A 24,301-nucleotide genomic window follows, 5' to 3' on the forward strand; every position below is an offset into this window, starting at 1 on the left:
ATCCTATTAGACCAAGAGGCCATGCTTATAACATCATTTAACCAAATAACCATAATTATTTCCTTAAAGGCCCCATCTCCAAATATAGCCATGCTAAGAGTTAAGACTTCAACATATGAATTTTGGGGAAATGCATTCAGTCCATAACAAATGCTTTAAATCTTTCACTTCAGTCAGCTAAAGAGAGCTGAGGGAAATGCTCTTATCACAACTAAGATCCTGAGGTAAGATTCTGGCAAAGTCTTTTCCCCTGGACATCAGATCTTTGTTCTGTGGAAGGCTCCAGACAAACTCCACAATAATTATTCTTCCTCTAACTCCTCCAGAGTCACAAGGATATTTTTCTTAGGTTTTCACAATGAGAATCTGGTAGATTTCTAGATATAGAAGCCACAAAATTGTCTGGGTCTCCCAATACTGTGGTACCCAGGAGTTTCTCACTCTAAACCTACTCCACACTTCAGCCTCCAGAAATCCTTCAAAGGTTTCATTTAAATGTTCTCACCAGTTTATAGCTCCAGCAGCTTCTGCCCCAGATAAGCAGATCATGACTATGTCCCTTCATAGTTGAAGGCTGTCTCTTCATAATAGGGGGTGACCGGTTGCCTTGCAAATTCAATACTCTGATGGGTCCAACAAAAGTCCTTGATTTCCAGTTTGTCCATATTTTTCCCATTGCAATAATGAGAATGTTGACTCCCAAATTCTTTACATATCTAAGCTGAAACCAGAAGGGATGGTATAGATTTAAATGAAATCCCCATACCTACTACAGAGCTGGGATAAGTTTCATAGCATAAAAGAGACACTTCAGATCCCCATCTCTTCTGCACCCTTAATCTACTTTGAAATAAACAACTGGGAGCTAAAAAAGCTGTTTCATCCATCCTTTGGGGCTTCCATTCACAGTCAGCTATTTGGGAAAGGGATCCTATTATCTTTCCTTTGTACTGTGAAGGTTGTAACCCTGAGGTTACACAGGTGGTTGTTTACGTAGGTCCTTAGTAAACAGCTTCTGTGACTCATTTTCTATTCCCTGTACTTCCCCACAGAGAAGATTGAGTGAATTTATGTTTATATGATATTCTGAGACTCGTCTGTTGTTTAACAAGGGAGTTGGCCCCAAGCAGCGTTCTCTTTCCCTCCAAATGGATTCTGGAAAAACCTAGGCCTTGACTCTGACAGTGATAGACACCTAGTTCAAAACTGTTCTGGATTTTTCTTGTGCTTGGTGGCTGTTTTTATGGAGCAGAAATACATTTTGAGGCCTGCCTCTCATTAGCTTGCTCTTCACATATTCAAAAGTTACAAGGTCATTACAACAGAAGGTACAATCACATACAGTCACCTCATCTATAAAATGTCTCCATAGAACACAGTCATGTGGGGCTTGATGTGTGTATTAGCTGAGGAGGGGCATTTGTTACTTGCAAAAAGCCACGGGGATCATATAACAGAGCACAGACATAAAATCCAGGCTCTCTGTGCTCTATATAAAATGGAAAGAAAGGCATGAGAGAAAAATAGGATCCATCACTTATGCTGCACACTAAGTTGTCTGGGTGGTTTATGATCATTAGTTATTCTTAACAGCACACTTAGGAGAAAAAGGATTGGATTCCTCATTCAGAGGAAGGAGTATAAACTTTGAATCAGGCATTGTATGCTATTTTTTCCTTTTCCATCCTACCCTGCAAAATATCCTTAGATGCATAGATAAATATCCCTGCATAGAGATATCCTTAGATGATAGGAGAACTCAGATTGAAAGAAAGGTAGACATTTTCTGCTCACAACTTGCATCTGATAATAGGACTCCTCCTTCAAAGGAGATGAATTCTCCTTCAAAAAGAAAACACATCGGGTAGCCCTGGTGGCTCAACGGTTTAGCGACGCCTTTGGCCCAGGGTGTGATCCTGGAGACCCAGGACCGAGTCCCAAGTCAAGCTCCCTGCATGGAGCCTGCTTCTCCCTTTGCCTGTGTCTCTGCCTCTCTCTCTCTCTCTCTCTCTCTCATGAATAAATAAAATCTTTTAAAAAATAAAAAAAGAAAAAAGAAAATACGTCTAATGATAGCCTAGTGGACTTGAGGTTGTCTTTGTTCAGGTCTCAACAGTGATTCTTCTGGATTTGGGCTCTGAAATTTCTTTTCAGAGCCATATTACTCCTGGCTTGTTTATAGTTGTCCCCAGTGGTATAAATTCTCTCTGTGGATTCAGTTGAAAAAAAATCATCAAGGAGTGGAAGAGTCAAGAATTGGACAATTACTTGGTTCATGAGAATGCTATAGGGTATCTGGATCGTTCATGTGGAGTTTTTGCCTAAGCTGCTTTAGAAAATTGCTTTGACTCTCTATTTTACTTTTCCTGATAAAATATCATCCTAATACCTGTGAACAAGAGACCTGTGCTATGTATCTGTGAGAGATGCAAAATGTGCTTTGAAGACCAACCTCAGAGGTCACCATTTCAGGGAACTATGCTGCCTATTTCCAAATTAGGTCAGACCTGAAGAACCAGTAAATAACAGCTTCTTGGAAGAGGGCCAGGGGCAGAGCAAACTACAAGCTCTGGATTGAATCAAGGGCTTTATGAGTAGGGTCTGGAATTTTTTTTTTTTTTTTTTTTTTTTTTTTAGGGTCTGGAATTTTTTAGGAGAGCAGAGTCCTGCCCATTTGAGGAAACACCCACCCCCTCCTAGTTTAGTGTATGTTCTGACTCAAAAGCAAATTAACTCCTGTTAACTGTGGGCCTTTGAAATTTTCTCTTAACACCTCAGCCAGTCAATTCATGCCCCCTGAGCAGGACACAGCCCTGGGAAGGGAAGGCCTTGGCTTTTGGGTAGAGCAGCAATTCATTCAAAGCACCAAGTCATTTCCTAGTTTTGCCAATTATTTCTTATGTGTTGGAGTTATTTATTGCTTCTAAATCTGTTTCCTGTTTTTTTTCTTTTAAGTTTTAAGTTTTTATTTAAATTCCAGTTGGTTGCTATTCAGTGTAAAATTAGTTTCAGATATGCAATTTAGTGATTCAACACTTACATATACCACCCAGTGCTCATCAGAACAAGTGTACTCCTTAATCCCTATCCCCCATTTCACCCATACCCCATTTCAGTCATCCTACCCATTCACTCCCCTCTGGTAACCATCAGTTTGCTCTCTATCATTAAGTGTCTATTTCTTGGTTTGCCTCTCTCTTTTTTGCCCTGTGATTGTTTGTTTTGTTCCTTAAATACCACATATGGGTGAAATCATACAGCATTTGTCGTTCTCTGACTTACTTTGTTTAGCATAATGAAATGCACTCTAGCTCCATCCACATTGTTGCAAATAGCAAGATTTCATTCTTTTTGATGGTAAATAATATTCCATTGTGTGTGTGTGTGTGTGTGTGTGTGTGTGTGTAGTATCTCTTCCTTATCCATTCATCAGTTGACAGGCATTTGGGCCCTTTCCACAATAAGATTATTGTTAATAATGCTGCTATAAACATCAGGGTTGATATCCCTTTGAAACTGTATTCTTTGGATAAATACCTGGTAGTAAAATTGCTGAATTATGGGATAGTTCTATTTTCAACTTTTTGAGGAAACTCCATACATTTTTCCAGAGTGCCTGTATCAATTTGCATTTCTACCAACAGTGTAACAGGGTTCCCCTTTCTCCACATCCTCACCAACACCTGTTGTTCTTGATTTTACTTACTATGACAGATGTGAAGTGATACCTCATTGTAGTTTTGATTTGTATTTACCTGATGATGAGTGATATTGAGCATCTTTTTGTCTTTTGGCCATCTGCAGATCTTCTTTGAAAAAATATCTATTCATGTCTTCTGTCTATTTTTTAATTGGACTGTTTGTTCTGGTGTTGACATTGGCTATAGCAACTTTTTACTAGAAATGTTTCCTGAGGCAAGGGAAACAAAAGCAAAAATAAACTTTTGGACTTCATCAAAATAAAAAGCTTCTGCACAGCAAAGGAAACAATAAAAAAACTAAAAGACAACCTACAGAATGGGAGAAGATATTTAAAAATGACACATCTGATAAGGAGTTAGCATCCAAAATATGTAAAGAGCTTATAAAACTTATATTTTCTTAGTTGAAATAATAATAGTCCAATAATAGTAAGGATATTGTGGAGAGTTGTAAGATTTAAATAGGATGGTAAAGTAGTGTTTTCCCTGGTACATAGTAAGTGCTCAGTAAATATTTAATGCAATCACATTGCATTAAATCAAACAGTCATCATTGTTCTCAGAATTGTAGTTGCCATCTTACTTAGATGAACTGTCTTGTGAAAATATTGGATGCCTTATGCTAGTTTGGGTGTACCTAGCTAGTTCAAATGCAGAGCAAAATTGAGAAGTTGGCATTTTGGTTACTTTTCCTCCCTCTTTTACTGAAGATCTTTCTCTTTTACCCTCTGTCTCTCTCTGAAAGGAGAGCAACCCTGATAAGTTGTCCGTAACTTATTGTAAATTACTTTAAATAAAAATCCTCTTGTACGTATTTGAATTTGGAAAGAAAAGACTGATTGTAGAGAGGCCCTCCCCCAATCTCTCTCTTTTCCTCATACTCTATCCTTCCTTCTCCACAACCCACACTGTCCAGGAGACAGATTTGGGTTTTTTTTTTTGTTTTTTTTTTGTTTTTTTTTCAGGAGACAGATTTGAAGTTAAATTTTTGTTGAAGTCCTATAGGCTTATTAACTTCTAAATAAGTTTAAATAAAACCACATTCCTGCCAAAATTATCCTTTATGAACACTAAGCCTATTAAAAAAATGTTGGTTAAACACCATATATTAAACATAAGCATAGCTTTGGAATTCAATATTTTTATGGAAATTAATATATCTTTGTACTTGTATACCTCTTTGACTTTGTCAACCTTGAAAATAGCCAGTTTATGAGCAATATTTGTTTGAGAATAGCAGAGGAACTGCGATTCAGAACATGCAAACTATGGCAAAGCATAGATAGGGAAGAAGAGAGCAGAATATTATTTTATAGAGGAAATAGGGCAATTGGGAGGGACTATGTGAAATAAAAGTCCATCACAAGAGGAGAGCAGGAGTTGACGTTTTTAAAAACTTTTCATTAGCTGAGTTGCAGTGATTCTCAGTGGCTTGGTTTTTGCTGGGCAAGGAGAAAATCTTCCTTCCTCCTGTTAGGTTATGTAAAGTAAGCTTCCATGAGTGGTACATGTGAGAGTGCCCCCTTCAGGATTTCCTGACTCCATTATAAATGACTATTTTCCTTTATTCATTTTTACACCTTTAAAGTTTTAAATGTTAGAGCCACTCAAAGGCAATTACCATGCCAACATTCTCTGAAAAAGCAAAATTTATGGAAGTAAAGTTATCCCACAATTGAATTAACATCAGATGACAAAACAATGAGCATACTAGAAGATGCATGTGCTCTATTGAGACTTTGAAAATACTGTTTTGATGCTCTGAAAAGAAAAGAATGCTTTGGAGTTGTTCCTAATTAGACAGACATTTGTCTAATTTGATTTATAGCTGAAGGATTTTAAATGGTCCTAAAAATTCTTCAAATTGGGGAAAATTTCTGTTTTGTTGCTAACGTGCATACATCTTTACAAAGCCATGTGCTAAATAAACATGGGCCTCTCTGGACAAAGTCAGCAGTGGTTGTTGAAATTTAAAATATATTTCCAGAACTTTTCAATGTGAGTCTATTTAAATTTTTATATTAAGGGTAAGCATTTTCTGACACAATTCCTCCTATAAATATATTGCTTACTATACTGACATCATCCACCCTGAATTACAAATTAGTTCATTCAAGTCATTTATTTCTCCATGAAGCTGAGATACTTACAAGAAATTTATAATTCTATTGAACTGTTGTCCCAATTTACTGCTTTTTGGGGGCACTGAACACTCATTGACAGATTCCTGTCTTGGCTCTTATTGGGATTAAGTTCCAGCTTTGTTCATGAGTAAAATACCCCCTCTCAGACACTTGGGACAAAGTCTCCTTTCAATGCTGAAAAAAATGACAAACCAAATCCTTTTCCCTAAAATATAAGAGAGAGTAGAGTAGATTAAACACAATGCAGTATGGCTCAAAATAAGGACTCACCTGTTCTACTTGTCCATCCTTCACTGTTCCACAGGATGCCCTAGGATTTAGAGCGTCTGGGTATGGAAACATGGTAGAGGCAAAGATCTATTATTTAGGTTACCTTAATTGTTATGACTTGTCTATGCAAAGCAATTTTGAAGTCACTTGTTAGTGGCATCTTGAATAGCATCAGTACCATGGAAGAGTCCATTGTTGGTAACTAGCTATTGGCTTATATAACAGGTGGGAAAGAGTGACAAACATGTAGAAAAGGCAAGTGTAGACTTCTACTCCCTTCTCATCTGGTCTGCTGAAAAAATGAACCCTGAATGCATGATTACAGGCATGCTAAGAAAGTGACAATGTTTGCCCCTTCATACAACCTCAAGTGGCCTCATCCATTTGCCCCATGTGCTGTATTTAAAATGATCATTTATGATGTATCCCATGATGTGCAAATGTTAGGGAAGATTGTTCTTGATCAGTGGGTCTCAACATTTAGCATACATCAAAATCACTTGGAGGGCTTAATAAAACAGATTTTTGCTGTTCCCTCAGAGGTTCAGATGCAGTAACTCAGGGGCCTGAGAATTTGTATTTCTAGTTAGTGTCCAAGTAGTGCTGTTGCTGCTGGTCTAGTAATGTGCTTTGAGAACCACTACTCCAGATACTATTCAAAACAAACAAAAAATCCAGTAGAATGAAAGAAACAAGAGTGTCAAGGAATCTCAGTCATGCCTTGCCTTATCTTGGATTGCTAGCTGTATGTGAAATAAGAGGTTGCTCTTAAGTGATTTTTTTTCAAATCTCCAATTCTGTGACTCTTCAGTTTGTGATATCTCTGGTTCCTGTATTTCTCCATCAACTTTTCCTTATCTCATATTGTGGAAAGCTATTTTCCATTCTTAAAGACACAGCTTAGGACTCATTCTGACTCAAGTGCATATTACATCACTCATCATTTTTCAAAATTGAATCAATTTAAACTCAGATCTTCTGCAATCTGACCCATCATCCCAGTTTGCCCGATTATAGGACATAGGACTTTCATTGCTAGTTAGGAAAGTTCTGGGCAAGCTAGGATGAGTTGGCCACCTTACTTAGCAGTCTGGCCAAATCTTGGTCACCTCTAAACATAATGAGAATGTACCTTTGTCATCTAAATCACTTAAGTAATATCTATATCAGGAATGTACCATTTACTCTTTATTCTCTACACACAACTGAATAAATAAATGTAACATCCTTTTTTAACTTATCTTTATACTTTCTTCATGTTTTTTAAAAAAATTATTATCTATTGCCTTTATTAGATCATTAAAATCATTCAAGAAGGAAAATGGTTTTTATGCTGCAGATCTCCTGTATGGAAGAAGGTCTTTGACTTTATACAATTCTCTAAAAGACACATTTGAAACACTAAATTAACCCTGACCTGTAGCCAAAATTGGCTCTTAAAACTCACATGTTTGGGAGTAAACAAAACCATTTATTTCTGAAGGTTTTCCATCTCATCTCTCTTCTGGGAGATTAATTCCATGAACTTTGCTAAAATAGTATGATTTGCCAGCAGCAGGAAAAGTGTAACAAATTAATTATAGATGTATGTTAAATTACTTTCATTACCATCTCTGGTTTAGGGATAGTCTCACGTGACTGGAATGACTGATCAAAGAGTCATTCGATCCGTTCCCATTGCAAGAGCTACTTTTGTTCTGCTTGTAATGCAGTTCTCAGATAAGGGATAAAGCCAAGCTCTGATTTGAAGAGCTGTTCGCAGATTCCTGAGAAGGAATATGGCTGGTTCAGTGTGAGGTATTCAAGGGTACATGTAGATATAATCTTGATTGTAATGGGTTCCACTAGCCTCGGGTTTTAGAGGTCACAAAAATACCAAGACTTTTGCCAAATTCAACCCCTTAGTTTTCAGCCCTCACTGCTCACTTTGAAGTTTCAGTGAGGCCTTGGGTTTTCTCACATTTCTCACAAGCTGCTCCCTAGCTCTACTGCCAAGCCCTCCTGGTTGTTCCTAGTAGCTGGTAGTTGGTCTGGGCCTCAGGGATTTGTGTTACTTCCTAGCCAAAGAAACCTTAGCTCTTTATAGTGAAGTTAAGACTAGAATTCATGGGAGATGCAGAATCTTACCTTAGCCACTGTGTGAGACCTTAAGCAACTTAATATACTTAAACCTCAGTTTTCAGAGGCTGAATAAACAAATGGACAATGGCCAGATCATATCTAAAACTAGAACGCCAATCCGCAATCTGCAGTAACCAGTCCAGGAAGTCAAACCACAATTTCTAAAGGAATCGGTCCAAAACAGTCAGTATTTAATCAATAACTGATCGCTTCAATATTTGTGCTTGCTTCCAACTTAGGATCAGAAAGCGAAAGCCAAATATGCTCCCCTAAATCAATCCCATAGGATGCCCTGCCCTTCTCTAGTTTCCCCATGCCAACAGCCTCCAACCAGTACACACTTGAACCAAGCCTTCTCTTTTTCCACTTCAAAGTTTTCCACTCCTCTGCTGCCTTCCAGTCTCTGCTAAATGCAAGTGATGGTGGCTGACTCCTTTGTACAGCAACTTCTGAATAAATAGTCTTTTCTTTTTCTCACTTGAGAGGGTCTTTGTTTCTAGATTTTTCTTCTATAAAGGAGGAGTTTGGGGGAGGGGGGAAAGAGCAAGAAGGAGTCTAGGGATCATTAAAAGAGCACCTGTAACACTCAGAGAGCTAGGCAGGATACTTGGCATCTCTTAAGAAGCTTGGAGGAAGGCACATCTCTGCCCCACTCCCTGCTTACTTAACTGTTTTACAAACAGCCAGTCTTATTTTAGCTTAGACAGGAGAGCTTCAAAGTTAAAGCAAGATTTTAAAACTGAAGACATATTCAACATCAAAAAAAGAAGAAACAACAACAACAACCATATAATCCAATTTAAAAATGGGAACAGGAGTTGCATAAGATTTTTTCCAAGGAAGACATACAGATGACCAACAGATACATGAAGAGATGCTCAACACTACTAATCCTCATGGAAATGCAAATGAAAACCACAGTGAGATATCACCTCATACATGTCAGAATGGCTAAATTACAAGAAACAACAAATATTGGTGAAGATGTGGACAAAAGGAAAACCTCATCCACTGTTGGGAATGTAAATTGGCATAACTACTATGGAAAATAGTATAGAAGTTCCTCAAAAAGTTAAAAATAGAAACACCATATGATCCAGTAATTCTACTATTGGATATTTACCTTAAAAAATTAAAACACTAATTTCAAAAATATATATGTACTTCTATGCTTATTGCAGCATTATTTGCAATAGCAAAGATGCGGAAGGAACAAGAGTGTCCACAGATAGAGGAATGGATAAGGAAGACATGAGATAGATAGATCTGTATCAATCCATCTCTATGTAGATGTAGATACAGATATATAATGGAATATTACTTAGCCATAAAAAGAGTATGAGAACTTGCCATTTGCAACAACATGGATAGACCTAAAGGGTATTATGCTAAGTGAAATAAGTAGACTGAGAAAGAAAAATACCATATAATTTCATTCACATGTGCAACCTAAAAAACAAAACAAGTGAACAAACACAGAGCAGAATCAGACCTATAAATGCAAAGAACAAACTGACAGTTGCCAGAGGGGTAGAGTAAGGGATAAGCAAAATGAATGAAAGAGAGTGGGAGATATAGGCTTTCACTTATGGAGTGAAGAAGTCACAGGAATAAAGGGCACAGCATAGGGAATATAGTCAATGATATTGTAATAGTATGGTATGGTGACAGATGGTAGTGGCTACAGTTATGGTGAGCAGAGCAGAGCATATAGAGAAGTTGAATCACTGTGTTATACACTTGAAACTAATGTAAAATGATGTATCAACTATATTCAAAAAAATAAAGAAAACTGGAAATAAATTATTTTGCATCTCTACAGAACAAAATCTGTAGTAATCTCTGCCCCTCCAGGGTTTAAAAAAATAGCCCACTGAATAGAAAATCAATCCCAACAGGTCACTGAAGGAACATCTAGTCAACCTTTTGCTCATTTCTAAGTTTCAGATATTTTCTGACAAAACCCTAGTCCAGATGAGAAAGCCTAAAGTTTGGAGGGTTCTGTAACTGTCTCAGAGTCACAGGAATCCTGGGTGCTAGGACTCAAGTTAGAACTAGTGACTCTGGGCCTTGAAATCTCTATGAAAGAACAATGACCAGAGTCTTATTTCTTCTGCCTCACCACATCTTATTCCACATAGAGAATATAGTTGGTACCTGTCTCCTGCAGACAACCCACAGAGAGAGGCTGGCTGGAAATACCTGAAAGTTCATGTCCCTGGGATGACCCTCAAGCAATGACAGAGAAGTATTGATGGATAAATAGGATTCATACTGAGTATCCCTGTCCTTAAGTGCGACATTTCTGAGAGACGTTCCACAGTTTCTCAGAGAGTTTCCAGCAAGAATGAGGTCTGGTTGCCCTTAGAAATAGCCTGATCATTAACATCTGTTTCAGTGGCACTCATCCCTTTCCTGTCTTACTCCCAGGCCCTCACCATGTATCCTGGGATCACCTCCCAAATAGGTTACTTGCAGCCAAATCCTTGGCTCAGGGCTTGCTGTAGGAGAAATCTAAACCAAAATAGAGAGAGAGCCTGGTTTTAGAAATAATTCAGCATTGCGGATCTACTCATCAAAACATCCATTGTCTATAATGGTTTGTATGAAATGCAAACATTATAATGAGATAAGAAAATGACAGATGTTGCAGAGAACACAATTTGTCAGGAAAGATTCTTTTTAATAAATCATTTCTCATCAAATTACATAGCTTTCCTTATGAGGGTCTTGGAGCCACAATTACAAGTCTGTGTGTGTGTGTTTAAGTGTGTGTCCTCAAACCCTTTTATCCTGCATAAATATTCAAAATAAATTGGAGAAATTTAACCTTTGATGACTGTACATTTCACTCTCATTTTAAAAGCAAATGCTTTAGAATTTTAAATATGAAAGATAGCAAAATCACAATTTCAAAGATGACATAAAATATCTGATGAATACCTTAATATATGAGGCTTCAGAAATAGACATAAATAGCCCTGAGGTCATAAAGAAAGGGAGTAGAAAGTAGAGATGGAAAAGTATTTAATTATTGAAATGAAACAATTATACTGTCAGAAGTCGATCTTCAAACAAAATATTGATAATGGTAAACGATACTGTATTAGTACCAGCTAAGAATCTGGGAGTTCCCCAAATGTCTCATGTGAGAAGTGGTCTGCCCATGTTGGCAAGTTCACTTAACCTCATTCAAGTGTGTCATACACATCTAATATACAGTCCTTCCCCCAAATTCAGTTACTGTCCAATAATCAAATAGTGAAACAAATTAGGAACTATATCTTCATTTGTATAGATGTATATGTATGCAAGTTGTATGTATGTGTATCCTAATTATAAAATATACCCATTTTAGAAAACACATAAACATTTAGAAAAAGACCAGTGACCCCATGAATAACATGAATAGACTCTTTAAAAATCATGGTTGTTAATCTTTCAGCATCTATAACCCATATTTATTATATTTTTAAATAAAGTACATTTATTTATGTAAATGCAACATACAGCACAGAATTTGGCTCAAAACATATTAACTATTTGATATTCCGAGTTCTTCACTTATTATGAGTATTTTTTCATGTCATAAAATATTTCTTGAAAACAGTCTACATTTGACTTCTTACTATCTCACTGTATTTATATCCCATAATTTATTACATTTCTCCTATCATTAGACATTTATGTTGTTTGCAAATGTTTGCCATTATAAATAAGGCTGCAATTAGCATCTTTATTTATTGTCTTTATCTCTTGATTAGTTTCTTGTAATCAATTACTGTAAGTGGAATTTTCTGAGACATGATAATGACACATTACTAAATTGTTCATCTGTATGACTTACATATTCTTGTAAGCAATGTGTAACAGTTATTATTTAACCACATCCTTAACTTTTTATATTAACATTTAAATTTTTTTCACTTTGATACATGAAAAGAACCAATTCTTAAATAGATATATGTGCTTACTGCTGAATATTTATTTATGTCCCTTACCCACTTTTCTTTATAGCTTTAAAGGTTCCATATATTTTCACAGTATTATTCTTGTGTCTTCATTTAACAAGTATTTATTGAGCATTTACTTATACTAATTGTCATGGTAGGCCCAGGAGACAGGATATTGAACAAAATAGTAGTATCTTCTTTTCTCATGAAGCTTACAATCTGTGGGAGGTAGACATTTGAACAGATGGGTTGAGAGGAGGGGTACAAGGTGTTATGGAAACTTAAAGGATAGCACTGTCCAGAAGAGTAAATATAGCAGGTCTGATGCTGGTTATCCTTAAAATTCCTCTTACCAGTTTGGACCAGTTTCATGAGAGTTCCAACCATTCTCTGATAAGGATGGCTTATTCTACCTGAACTACTCGTACACATATTAAGATGTATGCTGGGCAGCCCGGGTGGTTCAGCGGTTTAGCGCCACCTTCAGCCCAGAGCCTGATCCTGGAGATCCCGGATCAAGTCCCATGTCAGGCTCCCTGCATGGAGCCTGCTTCTCCCTCTGCCTGTGTCTCTGCCTCTCTCGGTGTGTGTCTCTCATGAATAAATAGATAAAATCTTAAAAAAAAAATGTATGCTGAATACCTGCTTTCTTCCTGGGAGTCTGAAACCTTGGCACATGCTAGCAGAGGCCGGACACATGAGCAGCCCCCAGGAAAAACCCTGGGTACTTAATATCTGATGAGTTTCCCTGGTAGATTACAGTTCACATGAGTTGTCACAACTTGTTGGTGGGAAAGTTCAGTATGTCTTGTGTGCTACCCTAAGAGAAGAACGTTGGAAGATCCTTGGACCTGGTTTTCTCTAGCCTTCATCCTAGGAACATTTTACCTTGGTTGATTCTGATTTTGATCTTTTTGCTGTAAAAACTCTTAGCTGTAAGTATGACAAATCATAGAATCTTGGAGACCTCTTGGAGACCATGGACACAACTGCCTAAAAAGTAACACTGCTCTACTCCTTCCTCACAAAGCCTAAAACAAGACCTAAAAAGATCACACCATGTCAAGCAACTTAACCATGTCTCAAAACAAAGCTAAGGAATAATTTTATGGGGCAGGGGAGACTCAGCACCCAATGAGCTAAAATTCCCAATGTCTGGTATCAATCAAAATGTACCAACCTTGCAAAAAAAGGAGAATGTAATCCATAATGATGAGAAAAATCATTCAAAATGCATCTAGAAATGACATAAATGATGCACTAATAGACCAGGACATTAGAGCGATTATTTAACCAATCCATATATATAAAAAGGTAGAGGGAAGATTGAATATATTAAATAGAGACATTAAAAAAAAGACCCAAACCAAACTACTAGAGATGAAAACAACAATGTATGAAATGAAAAATACACAAAATAGGAAAATAATTATGATTGGACATTCAGAGAAAAAGATTGATGAACTTAAAGACAGCAATAGAAACCACCCAAAATATATTAGAGAGATAAACAGCTATGAAAACTGAAAGAGATATCAGTGAACTGTGGGAAACTCCAGGCAACCAAAATATGTGTAAACAGAGTCCCCAAAAGGAGAGGATAGTATGGATAAGACAGAAAAAAAAGTTTATTTTTTAATTGAAGTATAGTTGAAATATATAAGTATTAGGTGTACAACTCAGTGATTCAACAACTATAAAAATCATGAAACGCTCACCACAGTAAGCATAGTTACCATCTATCACCATACAACATTATTATATTATTGACTATATTCCCTATGCTTTACTTTTCATCTCCATGACCTATTCATTTTATAACTGGAATTTTTTAAAATTATTATTTATTTATTCATGAGAGACAGGAGAGAGAGAGGCAGAGACACAGGCAGAGGGAGAAGCAGACTCCATGCAGGGAGCTGACGTGGGACTTGATCCTGAGTCTCCAGGATCAGGCCCTAGGCTGAAGGCAGCACTAAATTGCCGAGCCACCCAGGCTGCCCCTATAACTGGAATTTTGTATCTCTTAGTTCTCTTCATATTTCACCCAAACCCTCGGCCACCCTTCTCCCTCCTATTCCACCATGTTTCCACTGCCCATTTGAAAAACTCTGAAAATATGCAAAGTGCCACAAGAGAGAAGTATGGAGGAGACAGGTGCCCATGAGGCAACCTTTGGCCAGTGAAAGACGAGATGAACAGGAACCATTAGTAATTTCCCTCTTAATTCTTCTTTCTATTGGACTATTCTGGAATATCTGTATTCTATATAGCCTTTCAAGAGGTAACCTGCTTGGGCAAGTGACTATGTCTGTTTCCATCATGCTGAGTGATGCACCACCCTGTATGTTCTTTCCATCCTTCCTTGACTTATATTTCTTTTCCCCCACTCCCACTGCCTTGGGATTGCATGTCCCTGTAAAGGACATTCACATTTTAATATCATCTCAAGCTTCAGTTTTAAGGGAACCTGAACTACAACAGGGCAATTCAGGAAAGGAAAATATCATATAGGATTAGATGATAATGAGACAGGAAATTGAAGGCCTAAGAATAGTGGAGAATGTTGATGTGCTATGGAAAATGGGCATGGAATAAGAGTATAAATAGGATTGTTGGAGAAAATGCACCAGCTGTCTGGGGTCAGTGACCACAAACCCGTATTGGCCCCAGTCTGCACAGCTCTGTCCATCTAGCACTTCTCAGTAATCTGGATATGTGGGTGGCGCCCTCTGGGACCCATCCAAATGTGGGTGGACTTTTGGTTTAGTCAGATATAAGGGAAGACCAAGAGGTCAAGGAGGTTGAGGAAATTTGCAAGATAGTGATTGAAGAGAGACACATTCTAAGCTAGACAGTCAATAGTGAAGAAAATTAGGAAGGAGACTGGGAGGGGAGACAGAAAGAATTGTAGCCTTAGTATGAAATAAAGAACTGAATACTTGGGAAGAACAGGGCAACCTAGAAGATGTTGTGATCTGAACATAGACTGTCTCCATTGGCAGCAGCAGAAGTGGGAGAATGTCACTGACGCATGTAAGAGTGTAGTTTTAAATGGGTAGCTAAAGTGGTGTCAAAACAGTCCTGCCAAAAGTCATCGGAGATGTAAAGCAATACCAGTAAAGCAAAACTAGCAAACTAGAATCAATTCTTAGAACATTTGATTGATCTTGTCATCTCCGTCCATGTTCTTTAACTAGACTGCTAATTTTTTTAACCAATATTGTCCACTTTTCTTCATGAAATTTCCTTCACTATATCATAGATGCTCACCTGAGTCCAGAAGAACAGAAATATGTTTAAGTAAATAGAAGGTGAAATGAGTGGAAGGGATAGGACAAAGAACACCCCAGTTGGCAGGGGTGGAAGTGGCAGGAAACTCACTCTCCTTGTCTAGATCTGACTTCCCTCATTTGTAAAGTGAAAACACTACGAATTATCTCATGAAGTTGTTCTGATGATTAAATTAAGCAAATGAAATTAAGTATGTAATGCTTGACATAAGCACTTACATAATTCCCCAAATCAACATGGGTTTATGCCACATTCTTTTAGTATTGTCATATACTAATGCTGTTTTAATGATAGATTCTAAATGCCTATTACTGAGGTACAGAAAGAGTAATTTTTTTTTAAATAACAAAATCACAGTAATTATTTTCTGGGGTACAGTCAAAAAAGATCAGGTGTAGCTGTTAAATATTTCTTAGACTTTTATTTGGAACTTTCTTCACAAGTAACAGCAACCAGTTTGAACTTTATACTTATCAGAGTCTGGTGAGGTAGGTAATTAATTTCTGGAGATTTTCTGCTTGAAAATTCCTGGTTACCTGTTCACAAAAATCAAAACGACAGCAACAAAAACAACAAAACCCACTAAAATGTAAATGATGTTATTATATTAAAAGGTTGTGTGTTAAAGCTTTTGTTTCTAGTGAAGATAGAATAAATGATCTACATACCCAATACTGAGTCCTGCCAAAGAAGAGTAAGCAAGCATGGTGGTAGATGCTGATCAAAGGAGATGACTTATGTTCAACTCTACTTCTGACCTTTATTTCCTCATACTTGGAAGGATTTCTCCACCTCAAAATATAACCTACGTATCGCTACCAACCTCCAAGGTTCTATAGATGCCCGAGTGAAATAACCCATGTACAATTTGAATTTTATAAGTACTCCACAAAAAGGAGATATCATTCATCAGGGGCAACCTGGCCAGCTGGCTTATGTTTTTCAGTTACATTTGGGCTTTCAGCTGTTGCTTGGCAGGAGCCATCTCCCCTACTTTTTTTTTAATCATTCCCTAAAACATTCTAGTTTACCAGATGGTTTTCTTTACAATGTAAAGCCCATTGTTTGCTGCTAACTGGAGTCATTGTTTTTCCCAGAGTAAGGAAAAAATACATATTGAATACAAAATGGGGCTTCTTTCATAAGGTAGAAAGTTTATTTAATATAAAATGAGCATCTAACCTGGCACATTCAGTTGCATACTGAAGACCCAGGGATTTACTTGAAAACGAGCCAAGTGCATTTAAAATTCTTATTACCCAGCAATGGGCAGTTCTGGGTTACATGCATATTAATCAACAGGGACTGCTGGGAACCCAGATGTGCAGGTGTTTTTCCTACATAAATGTGCGTGTAAAAATGATTTGCATATTCAATTTCTCATGGCAACTCATTGGATCAGCCTGTAGTTGGGTGATTTCCTGAAAATCTCAACTGAGAGTCTTCATTTATTTAGGTCCATAGGAAAAAAAAATAGAAACAGGAAAACAGTCTCAAAAATATAAAGAAATACTCGGTTTCTTTGAAAACCCCTGTGGGCCATGTGATTTATACTAAAAAGTCTGTGCCACACAGGATAATAAAAATAATCATGATGATACAAATATAAATAAAAGAAAAACTAAACAGATGAGTAAGTTTTGTAAACTGTGGATAAAATAGGAGCAATAAACTCAAGGTAAAAATGGTGACAAGTGATTTTTGGTCTAAATAAGTTGTAGAAATTCTCATTGAACGTGGATAGACCAAGAAATTATATACAGGATTCTCACTGAAAACCACTTACCATCAAATGCATTATCACACTCAAAAACTGTAAGATTGAATAAGTAACCTGAAAGATGAGAGCAAATAGATTCTTAATGCACTCTCTGATTGTTACGGGGCTCTGGAAAACATTCTTCATACTCTGTTTCAGTGGTGTGTGTGTGTGTGTTTAATGACCAATAAGATCATTGATTTTTCTCAAAAAAATGAAGAAACTTACACTTGTCGTGATGAGCACTAAGCAACGTATAGAATTGTCGAATCACTCTTTTGTACACCTAAAACAAATATAGCACTGTATGTTAACTATACTAGAATTAAAATTTAAAACCTAACTTTAAAAAGTGAAAAAACAACTAAATTGTGGGAAAGAGCCAGACTCTTGTCAATCAAGGCATCTGTCCCACAGTTTGATCTTTCTGAATCCTAGCATTTTGGCTATGAAGGGATACATTCAGGTATTGGAGATATAAATATCCTACTGAGATATGCTCTTGATCATACCACATGAAATCAAAGAAATAAGCCCCACTGCCCTATTCAAATAGTGTTTTATCTCATTCTCCAGCCAAAATCTCACATTTAATTGAGAAGAAGCTGGCCCCCAAGAGCGCATTCTATATGACATTCTGGGAAAAACAAAACTGAAGTCAGAAAAGAGACCAATAGTTATCGGGAACTGGGGATGAAAGGGATATACTGAATACAAAGAAGCAGGGGGAACTTTGGGGAATGGCAGAAATGTTCCACACCATGATTACAGTGACAGTCATATGGTGGTGTGCATGTTATTCCTCAATAAACGTAACCTTAAAAATCACATAAGCACTTTTGCCATGGGTAATCAGAGTGATTTAATGTGGGAAAAAATTCTTGACTTCATTGCCATTTCTTCTCCCATTGAACATGCATTCACTCAGTGACCATAATTTAATCATACCCACAATTGTTATTTTAGTCATCAGTGCTGAATTAAGACCAGGAGACACATTGTTGAATGTCAGTTCCTCTGTGAATGAAGCAGTGTGCTGGTTGGCATCCTTTGCTTCCCTGAGCTCTGCCCTTTGGGGTTCTTACATTGCTCTGTTCCATCCGCACTGATCACAGGGTACCTTTTCCAAGTCTACATCTGGCATGTGAAATGAGCATTGGCTAAATGACAAATCTCTTCTTATACGGCATGGATGGCAGGTGGAAAGCAGAATAAAAAGTTATTGAGCACTCCCTCATCATATATGCACCAGGTATGTGTTCACAGAGGTGATTTCTATTTTGCATTTTAGTGGTTTCATCGAACTTAGTATACATACATGCGTCATTACTTTTCCACATTGTGTATTACTGGGATTGTAACATTATCCAACACTGTCCTAAAGGAATCTGCCAAGAGCTTTTTTTTCCTCCTTTCTACCCAGATATTATATGTCATTAATGTTGTATTTGCAAGTTTTTTGGACAGAGTATGGCATTTACCCTTTTTGGCAGTGAGGAAAGCAACAAACATGAAGGCGTATTCCCAAATTTTCTTAACAGACAATGTGGTGAAGAGAAAGAGAAAATATTTAGATTATTTTCTTAGTTCATATTCATACTCCCACTGCTTAAGTAAATTCCTTATGCTAAAGATTCATTTGTCCCTGTATAATGAGGTTCAAATCCTATGTTCACCCCAAAGTGCTATTCATTACATCCACAGGGTTGTTTTGAAACAGAATTTATGTAATTGTTGTGTTGGCACTTTCATGCATCGATGAACCACTTATGAGCCATGGAACCATTTTGATAAATTGCAATTCTAGTACAATATAACTGCAACAAAGAAGAATGGGAAATTCACAAATGTAAATGGTAAGATGTAAATGATATGTAAACACATTAGAAAAATTACCTGGACCCCGTTAACCAAGAGTTAACTGGGACAAACTGGTCAACCTTATTCAGTGCAGACCTCATAGCATGTGTGCTGTGATGTTTAGTCACAGTTCCGTAGCATTCATACCTTGCATTTCAAAATCAATTCATGTATTTAAGCAAAATACGTTTTTTCCTTTTCTAAATTGTGTATGCTATTATTTTTTAACTCTGAAATAAGCCAGCTGCCTACCGGGCCCTTGCTAAACCACCTGGACCTCTGCAAACCACACTTTGACAACTCTTACTCCAAAGAACTTATATCCTTTTCTCTTTGCAGCTAAGAAAACTAGATCCAGTCAATTAGTCAAGTTCTTTCCCCAAGGTCACACAGCTAATTAATCACAGCTGGCAAGAAATCCAGCTCCTCATCTCCTGCCTGTTAAGGCGGTGCCCTCCAATTGTACCTCATGCCCACTGCCCCTTGATTGATTACTGGCAGTCTGCCTAGATTGGGATTCACAGACCTCAGTAAGCATTGGTATCACCTAAAAGACTTGTTACAGTACACATTACTAGCCACCCCCCTCCAAGTTTCTGATTCAGTGGTTCTAGGGTAGAGCTAAAGATGGCATTTCTAACAAGTTCCCTCGTGATGTTGATGGTACTGGTGCAGGCACTACAATTTGAGAGCTACTGATGTCTTGCTTTCCTCTGACAGTCCTCTAAAATAGTGCTTCCCAAATTTTGACTTGCATCCAAATCACTTAGGTATCTTACTACAATAGAGATTGTGCATTTCCAATGAACTCCTAGGGAGTGCCAGTGCTGCTGATCTTTGGACTTTCTGTGCTTCAAGGAAACTCCAAAACATGCTCAGCCACCAAGTGAACACCCTGTGGAAAAACTAGAAACATGCAAGGTGCACCAGGAAAACACAGAATACCTCAAGTGTAGTATTGCTTCTGAGAGGATGTTCTTGGATACACACAGGAACAATCCCCACCAGTCTGAGGAGGCAGGGCGTGTCATTCATTTCCAGTTCTACGTCATCATAACTACCATTTCCTAAGGGCCTCTGAGGTTGACTAGTGTGGTCTCTGTCTTACTCTCACCTTTCCTTTAAGCAAGGTAGCGCTTTAACATGTCTCACAAGGGGATGGAACCCATATGCTTGTGTAAAAGGAGAATGTGTAGGGGGTGCAAAGCTACGTGTATTTTGACCTGGTACTAAGTAGCCTGTCTTGCAACCAAGGATTACACCTGCTTTATTATAGTGCCTTTTAAACTCAAGGATCCATTACAAAAAATATCAGACCAGAGCAGTCGTGTGGCGCTTCATACCTCAGGTTCTGACACAGCCTTAGGATCAAAAGTTGTTCGTGTAATAGCATAGCCCCTTTCACCTTCCTCCTCTCTCTTATGCTTTACCAATTGCAATTTTGACATTGGTTTCAAAGCATCTCTAGTTTTCCATCCTAAAACACTGAGACTTCTGCCTTTTGCAGATTAAACTTAAGTGAAAAGCTTATGCCTTGGCATGCTCCTTTTTATTCATTTCTTAACTTTTTCAGCAATATTACATGTCATTCATCCAGCAATGCTTTGTGTCATTTTATCACTAACACTTATAATGTGTCATTCTTAAATATTTCCTGCCCTGTACTAGACATTGGGGATTCACGGGAATATGATCCAGATCATATTCTTGCCTTTGTAGAGATTTACATTAGTCTAGAGGGCATGTGCGAGAGAGAAGGGGCCCAGGCTGGCAAACAGTATCAATCCATTTCCTAATGTGCCATTTTGTGGCAAGTGCAAAGAGAGCCTGGGCTAGGAAAAGCTTTAAGAAGTGACCTCCAAACTACTTTATCCTGAGGGTGACAGGGAGGTAATAAAGGGTTTTTAACCAGTGCAGGTGACCTGATCTGATTTGCATTTTAGAAAGATTACTCTGTCTGCTGTTTGGAAAGACTGGAGAAAGAGGGACAGGGAAATCAGTTAGGAGAAAAGAAATCCAGAAAGGAGAGAATGGTGACATGGACTAGTGGGGGATAGAAAGAAAGAGAAATATTCAAGCCACAGAAGATTGAATCAATGAGACTTGAGGATTAGTTGGTTTGGGGTGGTAAGGGACAGAGAACACAAGGATAATTCTCAGGAATAAGAAGAGATTCCATTTGCTGGATGCTGTGCAGCCATGCAGGATAGAGTGGGCCTGTTTTACAAATAAGATTAAAGTTCCAAAAGGTTAACCACATGCCCAAAGCTTAAGAATTAATGAGTGAATTGTAGAACCCAAGTTATCCTGACACTAAAGCCATGATCCTGATCAGTGTGGTTAATTTTGGTTTCAATTAATTAATTGTCAGCTTCCTCAGGCTCTGAAGGCAGACTGCCTGAATGTGAATCCAATTTTCACCACATGCTAGTGGTGTGACCTCAAGCAAGTCATTTAATCCCATTAAACTACATGTTTCTCATGTATAAAATGAAGATAGAAATAGTTGTGACTCCTTGTGTTTGTTTAACACCATGCCTGGCACACATAACACCCTGCAAAGCTGAGCTACTGGCATCATTTTATTACTTAGCAGCTACTCTTCCTGGTATTCCCAGAGTGGGCATATTTATTGCAGGTATGAGGATAGAAGGACCCAGATCCTTCACAGTGCCCAGAGGCACGAGGAATATGGCAAACACCCTTGGCTCACAATCCATTTGCCACTTTCTCAGAGGTTCACCTGTCCCTCTTCTTCTCCCGTATCTCTAAAGGAGGAATCCTCCATAACTCAAATGTATCCATTTTCATGACTTTAAACGCCATCTATGTTATGATCATGCTCATATATCTATCTCCAGTCCTCTACCTTATAGCCTTATATATTCAACTGCCTCCTAACATCTCCATACAGTTGTCCAAGAGTCCAAAACTGAGCTCCTGATTTTCTTTCCATAGCCCCCTCCTCCTGTGGCCTACCTCTTTTTAATTAATGGAAATTCCTTTCTTCCATTTGCTTAGGCTAAAAATAGTTGTTATATTTGACTTCTTTTTTTGCACCTCACAGCTAGTTTGTAGCAAATCCTATTGGCTATGGCTTCAGAATATATCCAGTCATGCCACTTGCCACCACCTCTACTACTCCCGCTCTTATCTGAGCCGACTTCGTCACTCCCTCATTCACCTCCCTGCTTCTCTCCTTTCTAGCTATGGAATATGTGCCACAAAGCATCTATGGTGGTCCTTTACAGCATAAATCAGATCATGACTCCTCCAAGGGTGTCCCATGATCCAAACACCCTACATGATCTGCACCCCTGTTATCTTTTTTTTAGCTAATTGCCTACGGTTCTCTCTTTTAGTAACTGCTTCATGAGCATCATTGTTGGTCATGGAACTTATCAGGATGTTGTCATTGCAGGGTCTTTGCACTTGAAGTGCCCTTGGCCAGGAGAGCTCTTCCCCCAGTCACACAGCTACCTGCCTCACTTCTGAGTCCTTATCTTGCTCATCTCCTTGGGGCAGCCTTTTCTGATCACTCTAATAATTTCCTTACTGAATGTAAGTGACATGAGTGAATTTATCATTTTGCTCACTGCTGCACTCTCAATACCTAGAACAGTGCCTTACACAACACAAATATTTGTGGAATGATTACAGCCATTGAAATTTTCTGCTGTTTATGAGTTCAATCCTATTTTACATTAGATATCTGTTTGACTAATTCTGCACCTCAACACATCTCATTTATAGCTTCAGGTAAACAAGAGGTCCCCCAGCAGTAAGTAACTGGCTTACTTTTCTGTCCCGGGCTTACCCTATATGCTGCCCACTTCGTACCAATTCAAGCTGTTGGCCATTTCCCCCCACCCTTTTTCTGCCATTTGTTGCTCCTCTACAGTCCTTCTCAGGCTTCTTTCCAGTCAAAATTAGCTTTGGATACAGGTTCCACCAAGGTATCTCCACCTCTTCCTCATGAAAATTTTATAGAAATTTATATTTTGGGGCAACTGCGTGGCTCAGTTGGTTAAACATCTCCCTTTGGCTCAGATCATGATCCTATAGTCCCAGGATCCATCCCCACATCAGGCTTTCTGCTCAGCCAGGAGTCTGCTTCTCTCTCTCTCTGCCACCTCCCCCTGCTTGTGCTCTCTTTTTCACCCACTCTCTCTCTCTCAAATAAATAAAACCTAAAAAAAAAAATAGAAAAAAATTTGTTTTGTACATACAGAAATAATTACTACCTTTACTTGCAAATCAAGCTTCTTAAATAATGGTGCTCACTGTTTTTATTCAGATCAGTTACTGTAGATGTTTTAAAACACAGTATTATTATAACACTTCTTAACTCTCTTTGCAATAACAAATGGAAAAACAAAATGCAAAATATCACAAACTTTTTTTAAAAATTGATCATATAAAGTTTGAAAAGCAGTGATGATTACCTTTTATAAGAAATACAATTAACCAGAATCGTTTGTATTTCTAGCCACAAATATGCTTCATATTGAGCTGCCAATCTAAAATTAACAAAACCCTTCGACGTGGATGGACCTGGAGGGTATTATGCTGAGTGAAATAAGTCAATCAGAAAAGGACAAACATTATATGGTCTACATTCATTGGGGGAATATAAAAATTAGTGAAAGGGAATAAAGGGAAAGGAGAGAAAATGAGTGAAAATATCACTGAGGGGCAGCCCCAGTGGCGCAGTGGTTTAGCGCCGCCTTCGGCCCGGGGCGTGATCCTGGAGACCTGGGATCGAGCCCCACGTTCGGCTCCCTGCTTGGAGACTGTTTCTCCCTCTGCCTGCGTTTCTGCCTCTCTCTGTACCTCTCTCTCTCTCTCTCTCTTAGTGTGTGTCTCTATGAATAAATAAAATATCTTAAAAAAAGAAAAGAAAATATCAATGAGGGTGACAAAACATGAGAGACATCTAACTCTGGGAAACGAACAAGAAGAGGTAGTGGAAGGGGAGGTGGGCAGGGGGGTTGGGGTGACTGGGTGATGGGCACTGAGTGGGGCACTTGGTGGGATGAGCACTAGGTGTTATGTTATATACTGGCAAATTGAACAATAAAAATTTTTTAAAAATCAAATTAACAAAGCCGTTTCTGAACAGTTTATGTTCAAAAGAACTTTAAATTATTTTTTGGTGGGAAAATTGTGGTCACATTTCATAGAGTAAATCAGATATTT

General features: G+C 38.0%; 1 protein-coding gene across 1 annotated transcript in view; it reads right to left on the minus strand.

Moving 5' to 3' along the window:
* Nucleotides 1-3,874: 3,874 nt before the first annotated feature.
* Nucleotides 3,875-24,301, minus strand: part of KBTBD8 (kelch repeat and BTB domain containing 8) — a 91,480-nt gene continuing 71,053 nt past the window's right edge. Inside the window, exons 7-8 of the transcript XR_005374771.1 lie at nt 5,852-6,050; nt 3,875-3,910 (exon numbers count right to left, since the gene is read on the minus strand). The gene's annotated coding sequence lies outside the window, so the exon portion shown is untranslated. The remainder of the gene's footprint in view (nt 3,911-5,851; nt 6,051-24,301) is intronic.

The sequence above is a fragment of the Canis lupus genome, chromosome 20 (assembly GCF_011100685.1).
Source record: "Canis lupus familiaris isolate Mischka breed German Shepherd chromosome 20, alternate assembly UU_Cfam_GSD_1.0, whole genome shotgun sequence".
Taxonomy (NCBI): domain Eukaryota; kingdom Metazoa; phylum Chordata; class Mammalia; order Carnivora; family Canidae; genus Canis; species Canis lupus.